Genomic DNA, 21,821 nt, shown 5'->3' with positions numbered 1-21,821 from the left:
CGCTTCGGAGCTGCCCACCATGGTCTGGCGCCCGGGGCGAAAGCGGGGCCCCTGGGCCGCCGGGCTCGGGGGCGTCGGGAGGCGGCCGAGCGCACCACAGGGGCCCTGGGGGCCGGACGCAGGCTCTGGGGCCGGGGCCAGGAAGCAGGTGCGGTTTGCTGTCTACTTGCCCAACTCGCTGCGCGGGTGGCCGCTCAGAGCCGTGGGCTAGCGGGGTGCCGCCGCCGCCGCCTCCCTGGGCCCCAGAGGGGGCGCTCCGGGAGGAGTCCCATTCGGGGGCTGAGGCTCCGGGCACGCCGAGCCGCACCGGCTCCTGGGCGCCGCCGCCTAGCCTGTTCGCTCGGCTGGAGCGCTAGCTCCGCAGGAAACTCCAGGCAGGGACGACCGCCACCGAGACGGAGGGTGGGACGAAGGGCGGGAGGCCGCCAAAGCACCTTGGGCACTGCTCGCCCACCCGCCGCGAGCTCAGAGCGCCCAGGTGGGGCCAGGCTCCCTGAGCGCAGGGAAGCGCAGCGCGCTCGGAGCCTCCTCCCCTCCCTCGCGCCCTCGGCTCCCAGACTCTTCCCCCTCCCTCCCGTCACCCCTCTCCCCCTTCTCCGTCTTCTGTCTCTCCCCTTTTCTCCTCTCTACGCAATCCTACGTGATTGAGGTTTGGATGAGAAATTCTCAGAAGCAGAGGGAAACAACTGCAGCTCGGATCGGCTCAGTCCCATCCCTCCCCCGAGAGAAAACACCACCGACCTGTTAAAGGACCCCGGTGCACAAAGAGAGGTTAGGGGTGGGGGGATTGAGAGAAAGCTGTCTGCAGTCTCTCCAACAAGCTGGAGCACAAAGAATTCTGTTTTGAAAGGAAGGTAGGGGACACTAGAGAAAGTAACGATGGCCCCTTGGGCCCACCTTCAGCTCATTTTGGAAAAGGAAAAAGTGTATCCACATTCCAGGAACCCAGATTTCTGGGCTCGATCTCCGGAAAGCTGCAAAACAGACTCAATCCCTAAAACGAGGGACCAGGTGAGCACTCTGCACAGAGGGGAGGATGCAGGTGGAGAGGGTGACTGTGGGCAAGGGCAGTCAATAGCCAGCTCTGGAGGGCAATCAGGTCTCCAGGAGTGCTTGTGGTGACCGCTGGACACTACTGAAAACTCAGCAGAGGAGAAAATGTCACCTAAGCTAAAATGCAGCATGAAAAATTTTGGAAACATAAAGGAGTAGCCATGCTAAGGTGTGGAAGTGGCTGTGATACCAAGTATCCTTCTTCAACCAGTCTTCAAATATCCTTAGTCCCTCCCCTTAACAGACATTCCCATAAGCCACCAGGGTAGTGCCAAAAGATTTAATGGGTGATTTCCAAGCAGAAACAGGTGTATACCCTAATACCCTAATAGTGGGCAAGGAACATGAATGTCAAAGAAACTACTGAGAATGGATGTGGCCCTGAAGAGGGATTCCTGTAGAGGGCCCAGGAATCCTCCAGATTCCTAGCAGAATGAGAACTGAGGCCTATGAGGCTGTTTAGCACAAGCACTGTTAAAGAGCCCCCATTGCATCTGGGGGCCCGGACCTTTCATGCCGACGCTGGGTACAGCAAGGCAGATGGGTTTAAGGGGCAGACATCTGGAGGAGGATTAAATAGGCAAGGTGCCATGAGACGGGGGAACCCCAACTGTCAATGGGGAGCACACATCCCCTGCATCAGTTCAGGGTGCCTGCATAAGGGGAGTGAACTTGGGATTCTGACAATATATAACAGACAGGGGAGATACACACACACACACACACACACCCCTCTTGGGAGATACACACAAACACACACACACACCTCTTGGGAGATTCACACACACACACACACACACACACACACACACACCTCTTGGGAGACACACACACACATACACACACACCCCTCTTCTCCAAAAGTGAAGCCAGCCAAATACATTTTCAAAAGTACATCTGAATGTGGTAAGGGAAATCACTGAAAATCAGTTGGTAACACTGTCAATTAGGGAAATGTTCACATTTCACAGATAAAATTATGTATTTTCCTTCCTTGGCTGCCACAAGGCTTGTCTCATTCTTGAGGAAGGCAGGCACAAATAGTACTGGCTGGCTCTGGGGACTCCTTGCCTCTTGCAGTTCAACACTCAAAAAGAAAAAGGTCAGCTAAGGTGAGGAATCCAGAGAAATGGGCAAGAGAGGAGTATATAGTGAGGCCTTGAAGAAATCACTGCTAAACTGAGTCTTTTTCTTATCCTCAAAATGGGAACAATCAGTCCCATCTACCTCCCAGAACTGAATATGTATGTGCAAGCATTCTGAAAAGTGGAAAATGCCAAATGAGTAAAAGAGATGATGACAGTGTTTATTTTTTTAAGAGAAAGCATGATATTCTTCTGAGATGCTTTTTTTAAATATAGATTCCTGACGGTTTCTCAGAATGTGAATATCTATGAGTAGAACCCAGGAATTTTAAGTTTTTAACAAGTTCTTCAGGTGTCAGAGTTTGAGAGATATATAGATATAGATATACAGAGATATATTTTTCAATAATACAAAATCCTAGAAGAGAGAAATAGACTCTCAAAAAATTAATACACTACACTAGAACTGCAGTTCTATGCCCACCAAAAAAGGCCTGGAAAGGGAACGTGTGTTCTCTAATCTTTGATTGAGATTGTGTGTTGATTTTTTTTTCCTGTGGGTTTATGACATACGAAGATGTTTCGATGCAGAAGGTAACCAGTGTAGCAGCACACGATAGAAGAGGGCGATGAGAGAAGAGAAGAAAAAGCAGATAACACTCGCTGTTTGAAGTTTTTCCTGTCTTGACAGCATCGTTAGGCATTTATAGAACAAAATGAAAACAATAAATGCTAGCTTCCTGAAAGTGACACTCCATGTCTTTAGATCTTTACTAAAAGAATGTGGTGTTTTTGATTCAATTAAACAACAAAGACTTTACTTTTTCCCTTGTACTACTGCAGCTATTGTCAGGGTGCATTTTAGCTGTTGAGCACTTTAAGTTATCATCAGCATCATTTTCTTCATTTCTCCAATGAGAAGAAGTTAATATAGGAAAATTTGAGAAGTTACATAGGACCTATGTACAAGGTTCTTAAGATCAGAAACAATACCCTAGTTAATCTTTTTTTATATTCAGAAATTCATTACTTTCCTACCTAGGCCACTAAGTCTCATAAGTTTTCCTTCGTGGTTAATAAGACATTTCTGATATCTTTGCATTTGAGGCGGTGGGGAGGGGGAGGGGGGATGTGGGGGGGCGGGGAGGGAAATTAAATCAATCCACTGATCATTTAATTAAAACAATAAGGTCATTTTGAAGGGCAATATCTCAGGGATAACAATACCTTGACTTATATGCTTTTTTAAAACAACTTGAGAATTTCCATTTACAGTTCTGAAAACATCATAGGTGGAAGCAGCTGAATCACTTGGAGAAAGTTGCCAGATACACATTGAAAGGATAATTATATTTATATTTCTGACCTACCTTCAAACAAATAAAACATAGTCTTAATCATCTCTGTATGTTAAAATCATCTCCATATTTTAAAGGAAAAAAAAAAAACAGAATGTTGAATAGTCTTTCCCTTATTCATAGGTCAAGTCTTTCAACTCCTAAATCAAACTATTAGGACCACTGCATTCATTCACTTGAAAGCTTGAATTGGGCACACATTGCATCCAAGTCCTGTTTCAGTTACCAAGAGGAGCTCTATACATCTCTCTATTCTCCCTGCCCTCACAAGCTTATAGTCCATGCCATCATGATCTTATTTGGCTCCTGTCTTAATCACCAACTTGCTGTATGCTACTGCACAAGCTATTCAATCTCCAAACCACATCTGCAAAACACATCAATGATAATGACACAAGTAGTTCCTTCTCTAACTGGGCTGCTGCAGGCTCAAAGAAGATGAGATAATAATGTAAAGTATTAGAATGAGCATGCCATCATTAAAATATCCATTTAAAGCAAGGCCCTGCTATAAAATCCAGACTTGCCAAAACAGGAAAGCATACCTTGTGATTCAAACATATCATCATTCACTCGTGGACATAATGTATTTAACAAAGGCTGGAAATCCACTTGAAATGAACGATTAACTTTGACATTGTAATGGCAAATAAAATTTTCATTAGTGGAATATTGTTACTGTCCTTGTCTATCGGAAACACGAAGGAGTCTAGCTCTGCTCGTATATCATCCTGCTCTGAGATCAGGCCCCTGACTCAAAGCTTGGTGAGTATGAGCTCACCGGCCTCTGACACTGCAGGCTTGACAAGTAGAAGACGACCTTTTCTCCAAGAATGCTATCCCACACAATGGCTGTACTTTGACTTCCTTCTCGCTGCCAGATTGTCAGTTAAAATAGGCTGGTTACAGCAGCACAAATGATTACTTTCTAATAATTTGTGAATTCCTTTATGGTGCCTTATTCAACAGTTTAACAATTACTACATGTGATATGTTTGTCTGGTTTTAGTCATCTCTCAAAATAAGAAAGACTTAATTCTTCTTCATGGCACAGATTAAAGTTAGTATCCTTATTGCCCAAGTAAAGAAATTATCAATGTTTTAAAGAATGTCTGTTTTAATAAGAAAAATAAGCTATAACTATAGTGAGCCAGGGCTAACCTCCCTGCAGAGTTCTAAGTGACTTACAATTATTGATACATTGAATCCTCCCTATAAGGTATGTTCTGTCATGATTCTCATTTTATAAATGAAGAAACTGACACACAGAGAGGTTAAGTTGCTTAGTCAGCCACCCAGTTAAGAACTGGCAGAATTCAAATTTAACTAATTTAATTATTTCCAGAGTTCCTTTTTCACCCTCTATGTTACACTGTATGTCAACAGAAGCATGATGCCATAAATAACCATGTAATTTGAATTACAAATAATCATCATTTGCATTGATAGTCTTTTTACTGTTTAGAAATCATCTTCCCATGTATTACTTATTAAGGCTTTCAACAATTTTGGAAGAAAAATTAAGGAGATAATAATAACCCAATTTACAAATGAGACTCTAATAAGTGATGTAATCTCCCAAGACCCCACAACAGATGAGTGAAGATACATGAGTTTAATCTAGGCTTTCTGACTTCAGTGTTTCTCATGGCCCAACTGAGCTCACATAAAGAAAAAATTGCCCTGGTAACTCAGTAAAGAATCCACCTGCAATGTTGGAGACTTCTTGCAGTGCAGGAGACCCTGGTTCAATCCCTGGGTCGGTAAGATCCCCTGAAGAAGGCAATGGCAAACCACTCCAGTGTTCTTGCCTGGGAAATCCCATGGACAGAGGAGCCTGGTGCGCCTCAGTCCATGGGTTCACAAAAGAGTCAGACAGCCCTGAGTGACTAAACCTGCAGAAAGAAGAAAAGATGAGAATGTAATACGTCCTTTCATTCTCCAACTTCAGTCCTCCCTGAGCAGGATTTCACACCTTGTAAATGACCTTGAAGAGATCATTCTGTGTGGAGTGCGGGCCTTAAGTGTTCCAAGTGTTCTCCCTCCACAGCTTTTACCTCTCTCTGTGCATGTGAGCTAAGGTGATTGTCTTCTCACTCCTGGCGTAAGAGGGTATCTTTGGTTCTGAGACTGTGGCCTCCAAAAACTCACCTCCTTAGTTCAGTAATTTAAGTTGAGCTTCATGAGAAAACTACAGAAAAACTAAATCAAAACAGAAATTAGAGAAATTTATGTTATAAATTTATAAAGTTACACTTCTTCCCTTCTCATTCCTAAAAAAAATGTACATCGGTTTGGCTTGAAACACATATCTGGCCCTTGGTTATTTTCCTTCCTAGCTGGATTGAGGATCTTTAAAAACTGTCCCCAATTGATTCTCCATCACTTTTACCCTTTCCTAATTTCCAGTGCCACTGCTTCTGTGATACCCCTTCCTTCTAGATAAGGAATGTAGCTTGAAGATACTCATAAGAATGTAAAACCCACAATGAGAAGAAATTTGTCTTTTTTATTTATTTTCTATCTCCAGTTCCTAAAATATTAGTATATAGCAGACACTCAATAAATACTTTGATGAATTAACTAATGAATTTATCCATCCATCCACCAATCTCTTTAAGTCAATATGAAACATTTATTCTCATACAAAGAAACAAACTCAGCTAATTCAAGGGTAGCCTTCGCATTTCCAACTTAATCATTTTGCTTTATAAATACTCTCTAAAGTCCGTCTAAATCCCATCTATTTATTAAAATTGGATATCCTTAGAGGCCACATGGTATCCAGATGGTATTCTGCACTGACCAACTTCCACCCCTTGTATTTAGGTGTATAGTTTCAGCTCTTATCTTTCTCTCTCTTTTCTCTCAATCCCACCACCCCCTCTCATACACACACACACACACACACACACACACACACACACATTCAGAGAAGAAAAGGAATATAACAATAATGGAAAGAGAGCACAGAATTGATAAAATGATTAGTCAAATTTTAAAGGCTCAGAATATGATCAAAATGACCTTAAAATGGTTTGATAATCCTAAAATTCATGCTGTCACCCATCTGTACTGAGCTGCTTTCTCCATGGACCTAGTTGCTCCATTTGTAAATTTAGATTCCAAATTTTCAGGGAATGGATCTTGTTGAAATAGCAGTCTCTTCCAGCATCCAGCACATGACTGACAGTCAAATTATATTATTAAAATTGTCATAAATTCATATTTTGTCCTGTGTGCATGTAGCACTGGGCTCCATGAAAATAACCATTAGTGAAAGACTCCATTGATCCTATTTGATATTTAATAAGATTTTATTGGATATATATTTGATATTTAATTAGACTGTATTGGAAATAACTGAAATATCCAAACTGGCTAGAGACAATTTTTAGGGGATCAAATGGAAGTTTAGACAAGATGACTAGTAAGGTCATTTGTAGTCCAAACTGTTTAGAATTCTCTAAAATTAAAGTGTAAATTAGAGGGCTTCCCTTGTGGCTCAGTGACAAAGAATCCATCAATGCAGGAGACACAGTTTCAATCCCTAGTCTGAGAGTATCCCATATGCTGCAGAGCAGCTAAGCCTGTATATCACAACTATTGAGCCTGTGCTCTTAGAGCCCAGGAAATGAAACTACTAAGCCTTCGTGCAGCAACTACTGAAACCCCTGTGCCCTAGAGTCTGTGCTCCACAACAAGAGAAGCCACCACAATAAGAAGCATGCACACTGTCACTAGAGAGCAGCCCCCACACACTGCAACTAGAGAAAATCAACACAGCAATGAAGATCCAGCACAGCCAAAAAGTAAATAAATCAAAAAATTTTAAAGAAATGTATATTAGAAAAAATAGGTGATTTAGAATAATCTTTCCTTGCATAAACTTACTTTGTCTGAGCCTAACTTTGTTTGCCTGTAAAATGACTTAGATTAATTAAAGTAATATGTTGAAAAGATAGCATTGATTTCTGAAACAAGGAACTGTATGAACGAGTGAAAAAAATGAATGAATGAAAGGGGAGATGAGTAGAAGGACGGAGAGATGAAAAGTAGCATCATTCATCTACAGACTGCTAAATTCACATCGTCAGGCCAAACAAAATAGCTCAAAATGAAAATATCTGGCAAGCTTCCTTTTGGAATACTGTGGAGACAAGAAAATGTTAGAGAATTCCATGGTAGTAAATAAAAGCACTTAATAAACTTCTAAGTCATTCACTTACCAATTATTTTCACATAAAATTGTATTCTCCTGTGATTACTTTTGCCCACTAATTCACCATATGCAACATGAAATCAAGAGGATATTGGTGTAGACGGCTGTTTGTTTATGCAGTCAAAGCCAAGATACACAGATGAATAGATAGATAGACATAGTTATAAACACGCGTTTTAGTGGTCAGATAGCCAGAAAAGAATAAGACGATTGTATAAGCATATTTATTTAAATAGCATTTGAAGCAAGAAAGAGCAGTAATATTTTTGTAATGTTTTGGATAGGATATTACTTTTTAAACATACACTATTAGCTAGAAGGGATATCATGAGGTCATCAATCCATTCTAGACAATATATACATATTGCAATCACTAGAGAACACAGAAAAGCAATTTCTTTAAAAAGTAAGCTAGAAAATTATCTCCAGTTAGTTGAATAAGCTAAGAATATAGCCATGGAAAAAAGATCCATTCTAATCTCTTCATTTTGACAATTCTTCCTCTCATTCCTAAAAAGGAAAGAGACAAGGAAATAGCCATAGCTAGTTTTTAAAAGATAAGTAACCAGAAAGAAAAAAAGCTAGGGAGAGAATACTGATTTTATGTTAAAAGTAGAATCAGAATTGAGGAGAATCATGATTTACATTTTTTTGTACCCGTAAAGATCTAGTTCATTACTTTGACAATAGTACTCTGTAAGTCTGTGTTGATTTAATTGGATTTGAAAGTATTAAATGTTCAGAATGAGTGAGAACAGTCTTGAGTTTTACCTTAGGCATACTTTTATTAATAGTGGTATCATCTTTAATCTCTGATAGCATCAGGTAAGTAGTAGCTATGAAGAAAAAAAAAAAAGACACAAATATCTGATAAATATAAAGGAAAACACATGGCCTTAATCTAGTAATGTGTTTTCTCTTATCCTCTTTATGAACCTGGCACAGATGTAAAGTTACTTTTTTCTAATGGTGCTAAAATGACAAAATCCTAGTGTAAACCCACAACATCCTTGAAAGGAGAAGGGTTATTCCCTTGAGTGAGTTGGAAAGTCATAGTTTCAGGCATCAGATAGGAAAGAGATGTGGGGCTGGGAAGTGCATTTAACTCAAGGAAGAGGTATGCTGCTGCTGCTGCTGCTAAGTCACTTCAGTCGTGTCCGACTCTGTGCGACCCCATAGACGGAAGCCCACCAGGCTCCCCCGTCCCTGGGATTCTCCAGGCAAGAACACTGGAGTGGGTTGCCATTTCCTTCTCCAATGTGTGAAAGTGAAAAGTGAAAGTGAAGTCGCTCAGTCGTGTCCGACCCTTAGCAACCCCACGGACTACAGCCAACCAGGCTCCTCCATCCATGGGATTTTCTAGGCAAGAGTACTGGAGTGGCTTGCCATTGCCTTCTCCGAAGGAAGAGGTATACTTTTCTTTTTTATATAGATTTTGAGTAATCCATCCACACTTAAAGTTTTTCTGATTGTCAAGTGAAGAAATGTTCTCTACCAAACAGAATGAGGCTAGAAACTATATAGGAAAACACTCTCATAGAGACTTCTAATATAGTAGTCTGCAGCTGTAAACTCGAGAATGAAACATATCAAGTTATCTAAATGTTACTTGTAAATTATCTCAGTGATGCAATCTCTTTCATTACACACTGGCCTTCAGTATAGCTTTATTTTAACCCAGATTTTTATTTCAGTAAAGGAATCATTGGGTTCGATAATTTCAGGCTTTTTAGTTCAAATCACATAAAAACATCAACTTAAAACTCTACATTCAAAGTATGTGTTAAAGTATTTGATTAAAAACTCTCATCAAAGTGGGTTTAGAGGGAACATATCTCAGCATAAGAAAGGCCATTTAAGACAAATCCACTTATATGCAGAGTACATCATGAGAAATGCTGGGCTGGATGAAGCACAAGCTGGAATCAAGATTAAAGGAAGAAATATCAATAACCTGAGATATGCAGATGACACCATCCTTATGGCGGAAAGTGAAGAAGAACTAAAGAGCTTCTTGATGAAAGTGAAAGAGGAGATTGAAAAGGTTGGCTTAAAGCTCAACATTCAGAAAACTAAGATCATGGCATCCGGTCCCATCACTTCATGGGAAATAGATGGGAAAACAATGGAAACAGTGACAGACTTTATTTTGGGGGGCTCCAAAATCACTGCAGATGGTAATTGCAGCCATGAAATTAAAAGATGCTTACTCCTTGGAAGGAAAGTTATGACCAACCTAGATAGCATATTAAAAAGCAGAGACATTACTTTGCCAACAAAGGTCCATCTAGTCAAGGCTATGGTTTTTCCAGTGGTCATGTATGGATGTGAAAGTTGGACTATAAAGAAAGCTGAGCGCTGAAGAATTGACGCTTTTGAACTGTGGTGTTGGTGAAGACTCTTGAGAGTCCCTTGGATTGCAAGGAGATCCAACCAGTCCATTCTAAAGGAGATCAGTCCTGAATATTCATTGGAAGGACTCATGCTGAAGCTGAAACTCCAACACTTTGGCCACCTGATGCGAAGACTGACTCATTTGAAAAGACCCTGATGCTGGGAAAGATTGAAGGCGGGAGAAGACAGGGATAACAGAGGATGAGATGGTTGGATGGCATCACCGACTCAATGGACATGAGTTTGAGTAAACTCCGGGAGTTGGCAATGGACAGGAAGGCCTGGCATGCTGCACTCCATGGAGTTGCAAAGAGTTGGACATGACTGAGCAACTGAACTAAACTGAACATCATAGTCAAAAAGCTGAAAGCCTTCCTGCTAAATTCATGAATAAGACAAGGATACTGACCCTTGCCACTTTTATTTAACATAATATATGAAATCTTGGCTGCAGCAACCAGACAAGAAAAAAGAAAAGATATGCAAATTGAAAAGGAAGAATGAACTGTAACTATTTGCAGATAGCATGGTATTTATATAGAAAACCCTAACGGCTTCACCTCAAAATTATCAGAACTAATAAATAAATGCAGCAAAGTTTCAGGATCCAAAATTAATACACAGATATTTATTGCTTTTCTATACACAATAGTGAACTATTAGAAAAGAGAAAGTTAAAAAAAAAAAGCAACTGTTTAAGTCAGATAAAAATTTTAAAATATCTAGGAATAAACTTAACCAAGGAGGTGAAAGACATGTACTCTGAGAACACAGATAAAGGAAACTGAAGATGATACAAAGAAATGCAACAATACCCTATGCTCTAGGAGTGGAAAAATTAAAATTGCTAAAATGACCATACTACCCAAATCAATCTACAGGTTTAATGCAATCCTGATAGAAATCTTATTACATTTTTCACAGAACTGTAAAAACTGATCCTAATATTCATATGGGATCACAAAAGACCCCAAATTGCCAAAGCAATCTTGAGAGAAAAAAAAAAAGAGCTCGAAGTGTCACTCTCAGACTTTAGACTAAACTACAAAGCTACAGTAAATAAAACTGTAAAGTACTGGCATAAAAAGAAACATATCAATGGAACAGAATAAAGAGCCCAGAAATAAACCTACATACCTATGGTCAATTAGCCTACACAAAGGGAGCAAGAATATATCATGAAGAAAACTGGACATCTACAGTAAAACAATGAGATTAGACCTTTCTCTCATACCATATATAAAAATAAACTCAAAATGGATTAAAGACCTAAATGTATGATCAGAAACCATAAAACTAGAGAAGAACATAGGCAGAACATTTTGACATACATTTCAACAATATTTATATATTTTTTGGATCTGTCTCCAAAGGCAAAAGAAATAAAAGCAAAAATAAACACATGGGACCTAATTACATTTAAAAGTTTTGCACAGCAAAGGGTATCATTGACAAGAAAAGATAAGCAATAGAATGGGAGAGAATATTTGGAAATTATATAACTGACAAGGGGTTAATAGCTAAAACATATAAATAGCTCATACAACTCAATATAAAAAAAACAACAACAAATAACTCAATCTAATAAATCGGTAGTCCCAGATGTTCAAGCTGGTTTTAGAAAAGGCAGAGGCACCAGAGATCAAATTGCCAACATCTGCTGGATCATGGAGAAAGCAAGAGAGTTCCAGAAAAACATCTATTTCTGATTCATTGACTATGCCAAAGCCTTTGACTGTGTGAATCACAATAAACTGTGGAAAATTTGAAAGAGATGGGAATCCCAGACCACCTGACCTGCCTCTTGAGAAACCTGTATGCAGGTCAGGAAGCAACAATCAGAACTGGACATGGAACAACAGACTGGTTCCAAATAGGAAAAGGAGTACATCAAGGCTGTATATTGTCACCTTGCTTATTTAACTTATATGCAGAGTACATCATGAGGAATGCTGGGCTGGAAGAAGCACAAGCTAGAATCAAGATTGCTGGGAGAAATATCAATAACCTCAGATATGCAGATGACACTACCCTTATGGCAGAAAGTGAAGAGGAACTCAAAAGCCTCTTGATGAAAGTGAAAGAGGAGAGTGAAAAGGTTGGCTTGAAGCTCAACATTCAGAAAACAAAGATCATGGCATCTGGTCCCATCACTTCATGGGAAATAGATGGAAAAACAGTGGAAACAGTGTCAGACTTTATATTTTTGGGCTCCAAAATCACTGCAGATGCTGATTGCAGCCATGAAATTAAAAGACGCTTACTCCTTGGAAGGAAAGTTATGACCAACCTTGAGAGTATATTAAAAAAGCAGAGACGTTACTTTGCCAACAAAGGTCCGTCTAGTCAAGGCTATGGTTTTTCCCGTGGTCATGTATGGATGTGAGAGTTGGACTGTGAAGAAAGCTGATCACCGAAGAATTGATGCTTTTGAACTGTGGTGCTGGAGAAGACTCTTGAGAGTCCCTTGGACTACAAGGAGATCGAACCAGTCCATTCTAAAGGAGATCAATCCTGGGTGTTCATTGGAAGGACTTATGCTAAAGCTGAAACTGCAATACTTTGGCCACCTCATGCGATGAGTTGACTCACTGGAAAAGACTCTGATGCTAGGAAAGGTTGGGGGCGGGAGGAGAAGGGGACGACAGAGCATGAGATGGCTGGATGGCATCACCGACTCTGTGGACATGAGTTTGAGTGAACTCTGGGAGTTGGTGATGGACAGGGAGGCCTGGAGTGCTGTGATTCATGGGGTCGCGGAGAGTCGGACACGACTGAGCGACTGAACTGAACTGAAACTATAAAAATAACTAATCACTGCCATACACCTGAAACTAATATAATATTGCAAATCAACTATACTTAATTTTTTTTAAGTATTAGAAGGAAAGAAAGGATAGGGTAGGAAAGAGAAGGGAAAATAAGACTTAGTAGGCACCAGTTCTGTACAGGTTCATTTACTTAATCCTCAGGATAACTACACAAGGCCAACATTGCTATCCACATGTACAATGAAAAAACTGTAAGTCAGAAAAAACTGAAGTATGAGTCTGGTCAAGAATTCAAATTTAGTTTGACTGACACCAAATCCAAAGCTCTCTTCGTAACTTTTTAGATGATGAATCCACAATGTGAATTTAAAAGATGATCATTTATACCCTTAATGTGTTAGAAAGGTTAAGATAACCCATGAGTTAAGTCCACTCAGAATTCAAGTCACAGGCGTTCATGTTGTTCTCTGGTGATCATGACCTCATTTGAAGTAGTAGCTTAATAACTAGAGCCAGGGATAGAGAAATGAGGAAAGCTTATGTCTGTCATCAAGTATTTGAATGTTCTTATTGAAAAAATAGGTATCTTATGTGTCCAGAGGCAAACGTGGATTCCATAAGCAGTTATATACAAGAAAGTACAGACTAAACATCGAACATGAGTTCCCCATCGTCGGAGACATTCAAGTCAAGATCAGGAGGCAAAAACCACAAGAGGAAGGTTTTCAGAGCAGAAATGAGTATTCTATAAAATGGTTACAGTCAGCATTGCTGGGGTAGAGAATGAATCCAAATCAGTATAGGATGTATCCAAGGCAAAACTTTTTTTTTTTTAATAAGAAAGTAAAAAAGTAAGCTTAATGAATGGTGAAACTCATTACTAGTGGGGAAAATTAACAGTAAAATGGAGCTAGATTCAAGGAGACTGTCAACGGAAGCATATCAGGACAACCCTGTGAAGGAACCACAGAGCTAAGATTTCCTTTTATATAGCATGAACATGTGTCACAAAGTCTACATAACTGATCAAACGTGGCACTTAATGAACAGCTGAAAGGGTAAATGGTATTGCTACCTATGTAACTGTGAGTAAGGAAAGCTCCTCAGGAAAGGCCAGTGTAAAAAGCCCCAAAGGGGACTCCCCTTCTGGTCCAGTGGTTAAGAATCCAGCTTGCAAAGCAGGAGACATGGGTTCGATCCCTGGTCAGAGAACCAAGATCCCACATGCCACAGAGCCACTAATCCCATGTGCCACAAACGTTGAAGTCCGTGTGCTGCACTTATTGATCCCATGCACCACAACTAAAGAGTTTGTGCGCTGCAACAAAAGATCCTTCATGATGCAACAAAGATCCTGTGTGGTGTAACTAACACCCAAGGCAGCCAAATAAATATTTAATAAGTAAATAAATAAAAGCCCCTAAGGTGTGAGTCAAAACCATAGTGTATTGTACAGAGGATGATCACTGATCCTTCTGGATGCTGTTCTCTGCAAGAAAGATCCCACATTGAGGTAGGGTACTTTAAAGTAACCAAAAGTTAAGGAGTTTAACAAAGGAAAAGGATTAGGAGGGCAAAGAATAGTGTTAGCAACTCAATGAGTTCCCTGCACAGAAGGGTTTCTGTAGGTAAACTGTGAGGTCCATCATGGACAGTGTGAAAATACTTATTTGTCCTGAAGATGCAGTTGTCTCCTACAAGATGGACAATTACTACTATGAGTAATCATAGAGAAATCTGGAGACTCAATTTACAATAGAAAGCAGGAAATATTTAAATCTATGTACATATTCACAGCTTTTAATATTGTATCCTTGATATTACTTTTTAGAATGAAAAAGGAGAATCACAACTCTGGAAAACTTAAAAACAATTTGAAAAAAACTTATATACTGAGAGAAAAAGTCTTACAAAATAATTTAGAACTAAATATCCCAAACCACCGGAGAAGGCAATGGCACCCCACTCCAGCACTCTTGCCTGGAAAATCCCATGGACAGAGGAGGCTGGTAGGCTGCAGTCCATGGGGTCGCTAAGAAACGACTAAGCAGCTTCGCTTTCTCTTTTCACTTTCATGTATTGGAGAAGGAAATGGCAACCCACTCCAGTGTTCTTGCCTGGAGAATCCCACAGACAGGGGAGCCTGGTGGGCTTCCGTCTGTGGGGTCGCACAGAGTCAGACACGACTGAAGCGACTTAGCAGCAGCAGCATCCCAAACCACAGTGGGGAAGATGAAGAGACATCAGAAGCTAGACTGCAAGTTGTCACATTGATGAAGTTAGGAATTTAAGAAGACAACCACCGCACTTCTTGCCTGACAATTTTTCCTTTACTGTATACAAACTATTATCTTCAAAATGGAGAGTAGGGGAGAACAAGATGGCGGAGGAGTAGGTGGACATGGAGTACATCCCTCTCCATGGATACATCAGGAATACACCTTGAGACACAGAAGGGCATGCAGAACACCAGCTGAGAGCAGACAGGAGTACCTGACCGACCAGTGGAAAAAATATATAGAACCACGCACAACTTGGTAGGAGGAAAGAACTAGGGAGGAAAACAGGAGTGTTAGTAGGACTGGACCTGCCCTCGGCGGGTGAGGGAACTGAAGCAGGGATCCAATCCCCATATCCCGGCAATCGTCTGAGTCAGAGGAGAAACATTTAAGGCTGAGAGTGGAACAGCTGATCTGTGGCAGCCTACACAGAATGAGAATCAGACAATCCTTGCCACAGCCATACATAGCCCGGACAGGAATACTGGTGCCCTGGAAGGCACAGTGGCAGGGAGCTGGAGTTTAGGGATTGTGGAGCAGTCCCAGAGCGAGGGCTGCTGTTGACTGCAGAGACACTGATTGAGGGGATGTGAGGGAGGAGATCATGGTGGGAAATGCCAGTGGAGGAAAGCCAGGCAGCCATGGAAGCAAGGAAATGCTGCTGAGTCACACGCAGGCGGTGGAGCCATCACCATAGCCACTCTCTCCCCACACAGCCAGCATCGGCAGCTGAACAATAGAGAGGCTGGCCCATCAAAGGCCTGATGCACTGAACTACACAGTAGGACCCCACCCAGGGTGCCCCTTTAAGTGCCTCACATGCCAATCTACAGATTAGGACCCCAGCCAGGGGGGCCCCTCTATGTGCTTGACTTGCTGAACAACAGAGAAGGACCCCAGGCAAGGGAGCCCCCTAAGCGCCTGAACAGGGCAGAGCTACAAAGAAAGACTAGCCAAAGAGGCCTTCTGATCGCCAGCTACAAGAGGCTCAAAAAAAGACACTGATAGGACCATAACTCCTGTGGCAGAGGCAGCGAGTGTCCCTGCACACTTGGCGCCTCCAGGGTCCCCGAAAGCCAAGCAGCTGTGACACCTTCACACTCAACTCTCACTGGGGCAGAGCTGCAACAGGCAAAAAATAGTCTTGTGTATATGCGCCCAGCAATGCTTCGGTCTTGTCCAACTGTTTGCAACCCTGTAGACTGTGGCCTGCCAGGCTACTCTGTCAGGGAGGGGGGTTCTCCAGGAAAGAATACTGGAGTGTATTGGCCAATACTGGTTGCCATACCCTTCTAGAGCACTATATTTCCTGCTTCCCTAGCTGCCAACCCCCCTGATTACCTGGTGCTTTCAGAACCCCTGCAACCCAAGCAGCTGCACCACCTCCACACCTGGCCCTCAGGGGCAAACCCAAGCCCTCCAGGGCAGCCTCAGGAGCAAACCCCAGGGGACTACCCACATGTAGAGGTGGAAAAAAAAACAACACAATTGAAACCCAGGGGCAGTATGGCTAAGGAAGAAGACCCAAAACCTTCCCACCAGCTGCACAGGCTGCAGATTAAATCCACACAATCAACTAGGCAAACTCCATGTCTATGGAATATATAAAAGGTCACTGAGAGCTCCCACAAAAGAAAACACACTAGTTCTGATAGATGTGGACATTGGAGGCAAGAACACACAGGAGTAGGACCAGATTAGAATCTGTGCTGCTCCCACAGCAGGTCCAGAGATCAGCACAATGTTGGAGGGAATCCTAGGGAGGTAAGGTGGACTGTGACTCCCAGCAAGGCAAAGGACTCTGACACCAGTGATTCAAGAAAAACATTTATTATTCTTATGTGTTGACTTGTTCTGTAGATTCTTTCAGATATTTTTTTCTTTTTCCTTATTTCTTCTTCCATTTTTTTTCTTTTCTCTTTTTTATAATTTTAATTTATAATTTTTAATACTTTTAAACGTATTAATTTTTTCTACATTTATTCTATTTTATGCCTTTCCTACAGTTCCTTAAACTTTGCAGTTAATCTTTAATGTATATCAATCTTTTTCATCTACCTCTATTTAACTTTTCATATCTATCTTTCTCTCCTTTCTTCTCAACATCTTTGTTAGTTTTGTTTTCAATGCTTTATTCCCCACTTGGCACCTTGCTTTTGTTTTCTGGTTTGTGACTTGTTAGTTTTGCTCTTAACTGGTAAATACAATTTTTTATTTCCTTTGTTCACTGGGTCAATCTACTGTACTTTATTTTTGTTGTACTGTTTTGACTTTGCACATGGGTGTATATGCATATGCACATATTCCATTATTTTAAGTATTATTTGCCTGATTTTGTAACTACCATTTGTTAGGGGTTCATTTTGGGTTCTCGTTTTTGTATATTTATTTTAATCTCACTTAATGCCATAACAAACCACTGGTGCAATCTTTATTCCTGACCAGAGTTCAAGCCCTGAGCCTTTGCAGTGGGAGCACTGACTCCAAGACTCTAGACTACCAGAGAACTAACCCTAGGGAATATGAAATAGTGATAACTCACACAACTGAAAACCACTTGAATACAAAACGCAGCATCATCCAACCACCCTGTGCAGGACGCCTCATCTAAGCAACAAACAAAACAAAAATACAGACCCAATCACCAGCAGACAAGATTACCACCTCCTTCAGCCTTGCCAACCAAAGGAGAAACAAACAAAAACTCAGCACAAATCTCACCCTATAGGAAACTTACACAAACCACTGGACCAACCTTATGAGGGCAGACCAAAAGGAAGAAAGAATTCAGCCTTCTTCAAGGAAAGAATTCAGCTTTCCTTGAAGCCTGGGAAAAGGAGACCTCAAACACAATAAGCTAAAAAAATAATAATGAAAAGGCAGAGAAATACTACACAAATCAAGGAACAAACTAGAAACACAGAAGTTCAAATAAATGAAGAGGAAATAAGCAAACTACCTGAAAAAGAATTCAGAATAATGATAGTAAAGATGATCAAAAACCTTGAAAGCAAAATGGAGAAAATACAAGAATCAATTAACAAAGACCTAGAAGAATTAAAGAATAAATGTACAGAGACAAATAGCACAACAACTGAAATTTAAAAGACTCTAAATGAAAGAAGGTGAAGTCGCTCAGTTGTGTTCGACTCGTTGCGATGCCATGGACTGTAGCCTACCAGGCTCCTCCATCCATGGGACTTTCCAGGCAAGAGTACTGGAGTGGGTTGCCATTTCCTTTGCCAGGGGATATTCCCAACCCAGGGATCGAACCTGGGTCTCCCACAGTGCATGCAGATGTTTTACCTTCTGAGTGAACAGGGAAGCCCCAAAAACATTCTAAAAGGAATCAACAGCAGAAAATCTGAAGCAGAAGAATGACTCAGTGAGCTGGAAGATTAAAATGCTGGAAATAACTTCTTTTTTTTTAACAATAAAACAAACAAAAACAGTTTTAATGGGCAAATTATTTGAGTAGATTTTTCTCCAAAAAGATATATGAATGGCCAGTAAACATGTAAAAAAATAGTCAACATCATTAGCCATAAGAGAAATACAAATCAAAGCTACAATGAAGTACCACTTCATAGCCACTAGGATGGCTATAAGTATATACATCATCACAAAAAACACAAGCATTGTCAAGGATACAAGGAAACTGGGACCCTGGGTACTGCTGGTGTAAATGGAAAATGGTATAGGCACTGTGGAAATAGTATGGGGAAATAACTTCTGAAAAGCAGAATAAAGTAAAAAGAATAAAAAGAACTGAGGATAGTCTCAGAGACCTCTGGGACAATATCAAACACACCAACATTTGAATTACAGGGCTTCCAAAAGAAGAAGAGAAAAAGAAAGGGTATGAGAAAATTTTTGAAGAGATTATAGTTGAAAATTTCCCCAACATAGAAAAGGAAATAGTCAATCAAGTCCAAGAGGCACAAAGAGTTCCATACAGAATAAACCCAAGAAGAAACAAGCCAAGACACATACTAATCAAACCAACAAACACTAAACACAAAGAAAGAATATTAAAAGCAGCAAGGGAGAAGCAACAAGTAACATACAAGGGAAACCCTATACGCTTAACAGCTGATCTTTCAACCGAAACTCTACAGGCCAGAAGGAAATGGCAGGATATATTTAAAGGACTGAAGGAGAAAAATCTACAACCAAGATTACTGTACCCAGCAAGGATCTCATTCAAAATTGATGGAGAAATAAAAAGCTTTTTCAGACAAGCAAAAGTTAAGAGAATTCAGTACTACCCAACCAGCTTTAAAATAAATGTTTAAGGGACTTATATAATCAAGAAATACAAGAGAAGAAAAAAATCTACAAAATCAATCCCAAACAATTAATAAAATGGCAATGGGAACATATATATCAATAATTACTTAAAATGGAAATGGATTAAATTCTCTAACCAAAAGACCCAGGCTGGCTGAATGGATACAAAAACAAGACCCATATATATGCTGTCTACAAGAAACCCACCTCAGACAAGACACATATAGACTGAAAGTGAGAGGATGGAAAAATATATTCCACACAAATGGGAAGCAAAAGAAAGCTGGAGTAGCAATCCTCATATCAGACAAAATAGACCTTAAAATGAAAAAGATTACAAGAGATAAGGAATGATGTCAAGGGATTAATCCAAGATGCTGCTGCTGCTGCTAAGTCACTTCGATCATGTCTGACTCTGTGTGACCCCATAGACGGAAGCCCATCAGGCTCCCCCATCCCTGGGATTCTCCAGGCAAGAACACTGGAGTGGGTTGCCATTTTCTTCTACAATGTGTGAAAGTGAAAAGTGAAAGTGAAGTCGCTCAGTCATGTCTGACCCTTAGGGACCCCATGGACTGCAGCCTACCAGGCATCCATGGGATTTTCTAGGCAAGAGTACTGGAGTGGCTTGCCATTGCCTTCTCTGAATCCAAGATGAAGACATAACAATTGTAAATATCTATGCACCCAACATAGGAGTGCCTCAATACATAGACAAACACTAACAGACATAAAAGCAGAAATTGACAGTAACACAATATTAGTAGGAGACTTTAACAACCCACTCACACCAATGGACAGATCATCACAACAGAAAAGTAATAAGGAAACACAAGTCTTAAATGATACATGAGATGAGATGGATCTCATTGATAACTTCAGTACATTCCATCCAAATGCAGAAGAATACACCTTCTTCTCAAGTGCACCTAGAACATTCTCTAGGATAGACCACATCTTGGGTCACAAATCAAACCTCAGTAAATTTTAAAAAATTGAAATCATATCAAGCATCTTTTCCGACTATAATGCTATGAGACGAGATATCAATTACAAGAAGAAAACTGTAAGGAACACAAACACATGGAGATTAAACAACACGTTTCTAAATAACCAACAGGTTACTGGAGAAATCAAAAGGGAAATTAAAAAATTTCTAGAAACAAATGACAATGAAAACACGACAACTCAAAACCTATGGGATGTAGCAAAGGCAGTTTTAAGAGGGAAGTTTATAGCAATACAATCCTACCTCAAGAAACAAGAAAAATAATGAATAGACAACTTAACTGTACACCTAAAACAACTGGAAAAAGAAGAACAACAAAAAATAATTAATAGAAGGAAAGAAATCATAAAGATCCAAGCAGAAATAAATGGAAAAGAAATGAAAGAAACAATAGTAAAGATTTAAAAAACCTAAAACCTGGTTGTTTAAGAAGATAAACAAAATTTACAAACCTTTAGCCAGACTCATCAAGAAAAAGAGAAAAATCAAGAAAATTAGAAATGAAAAAGGAGAGGTTACAACAGATAATTCATGAATACAAAGGATTTAAGAGACTATTCTGAACAACTATATGGCAATAAAATAGATAACCTGGAAGAAATGGACAGATTCTTAGAAAAGTTCAATCTTCCAAGACTGAACCAGGAAGAAATAGAAATTATGAACAACCCAATTACAAGCACTGAAATTGAAGCTGTGATCAAAAATCTCCCAAAAGACAAAAGCCCAGGACCAGGTGGCTTCACAGGAGAATTCCATCAAACATTTAGAGAAGAGTTAATGCCTATCCTTCTAAAACTCCTTCAAAAAATTGCAGAGGAAGGATCACTTCCAAACATTCTGTGAGGCCACCATCACCCTGATACCAAAACCAGACAAAGACAGCACAAAAAAGAAACTACAGGCCAATATCACTGATGAACACAGATGCAAAAATCCTCAACAAAATTTTAGCACAGAATTCAGCAGCACATCAAAAAGTTCATATACCATGATCAAGTTGGGTTTATTCCAGGGATGCAAGGATTCTTCAATATACACAAATCAATCAATGTGATACACCATATTAAGAAACTGAAAGATAAAAACCATATGATACTCTTAATAGATGCAGAAAAAGCCTTTGACAAAATTCAGCACCCATTTATAATTAAAACGTTTAAAAAAATGGGCATAGAAGGAACCTACCTCAACATAGTAAAGGCCATATATGATAAGCCTACAGCAAACATTATTCTCAGTGGTGAAAAACTGAAAGCATTCCCCCTAAGATCAGGAACAAGAGTAGGGTGTCCACTTTCACCACTATTTTTCAACATAGTTCTGGAAGTCCTAGCTATAGCAATCAGGGAAGAAGAAG

The 21,821-nt window shown here is 40.2% G+C and overlaps 1 protein-coding gene across 2 annotated transcripts in view; it reads right to left on the bottom strand.

The window, feature by feature from the left end:
• FGF12 (fibroblast growth factor 12) overlaps positions 1–21,821 on the bottom strand; it is a 638,357-nt gene that overhangs the window by 304,506 nt on the left and 312,030 nt on the right. The window lies entirely within an intron of this gene.

This window comes from Moschus berezovskii, chromosome 1, assembly GCF_049115385.1.
Source record: "Moschus berezovskii isolate FMDL1 chromosome 1, NW_MosBer_1.0, whole genome shotgun sequence".
NCBI lineage: Eukaryota > Metazoa > Chordata > Mammalia > Artiodactyla > Moschidae > Moschus > Moschus berezovskii.
Note: the sequence above shows the minus strand (reverse complement) of the source record. Positions and strands in the feature narration are given on the sequence as shown.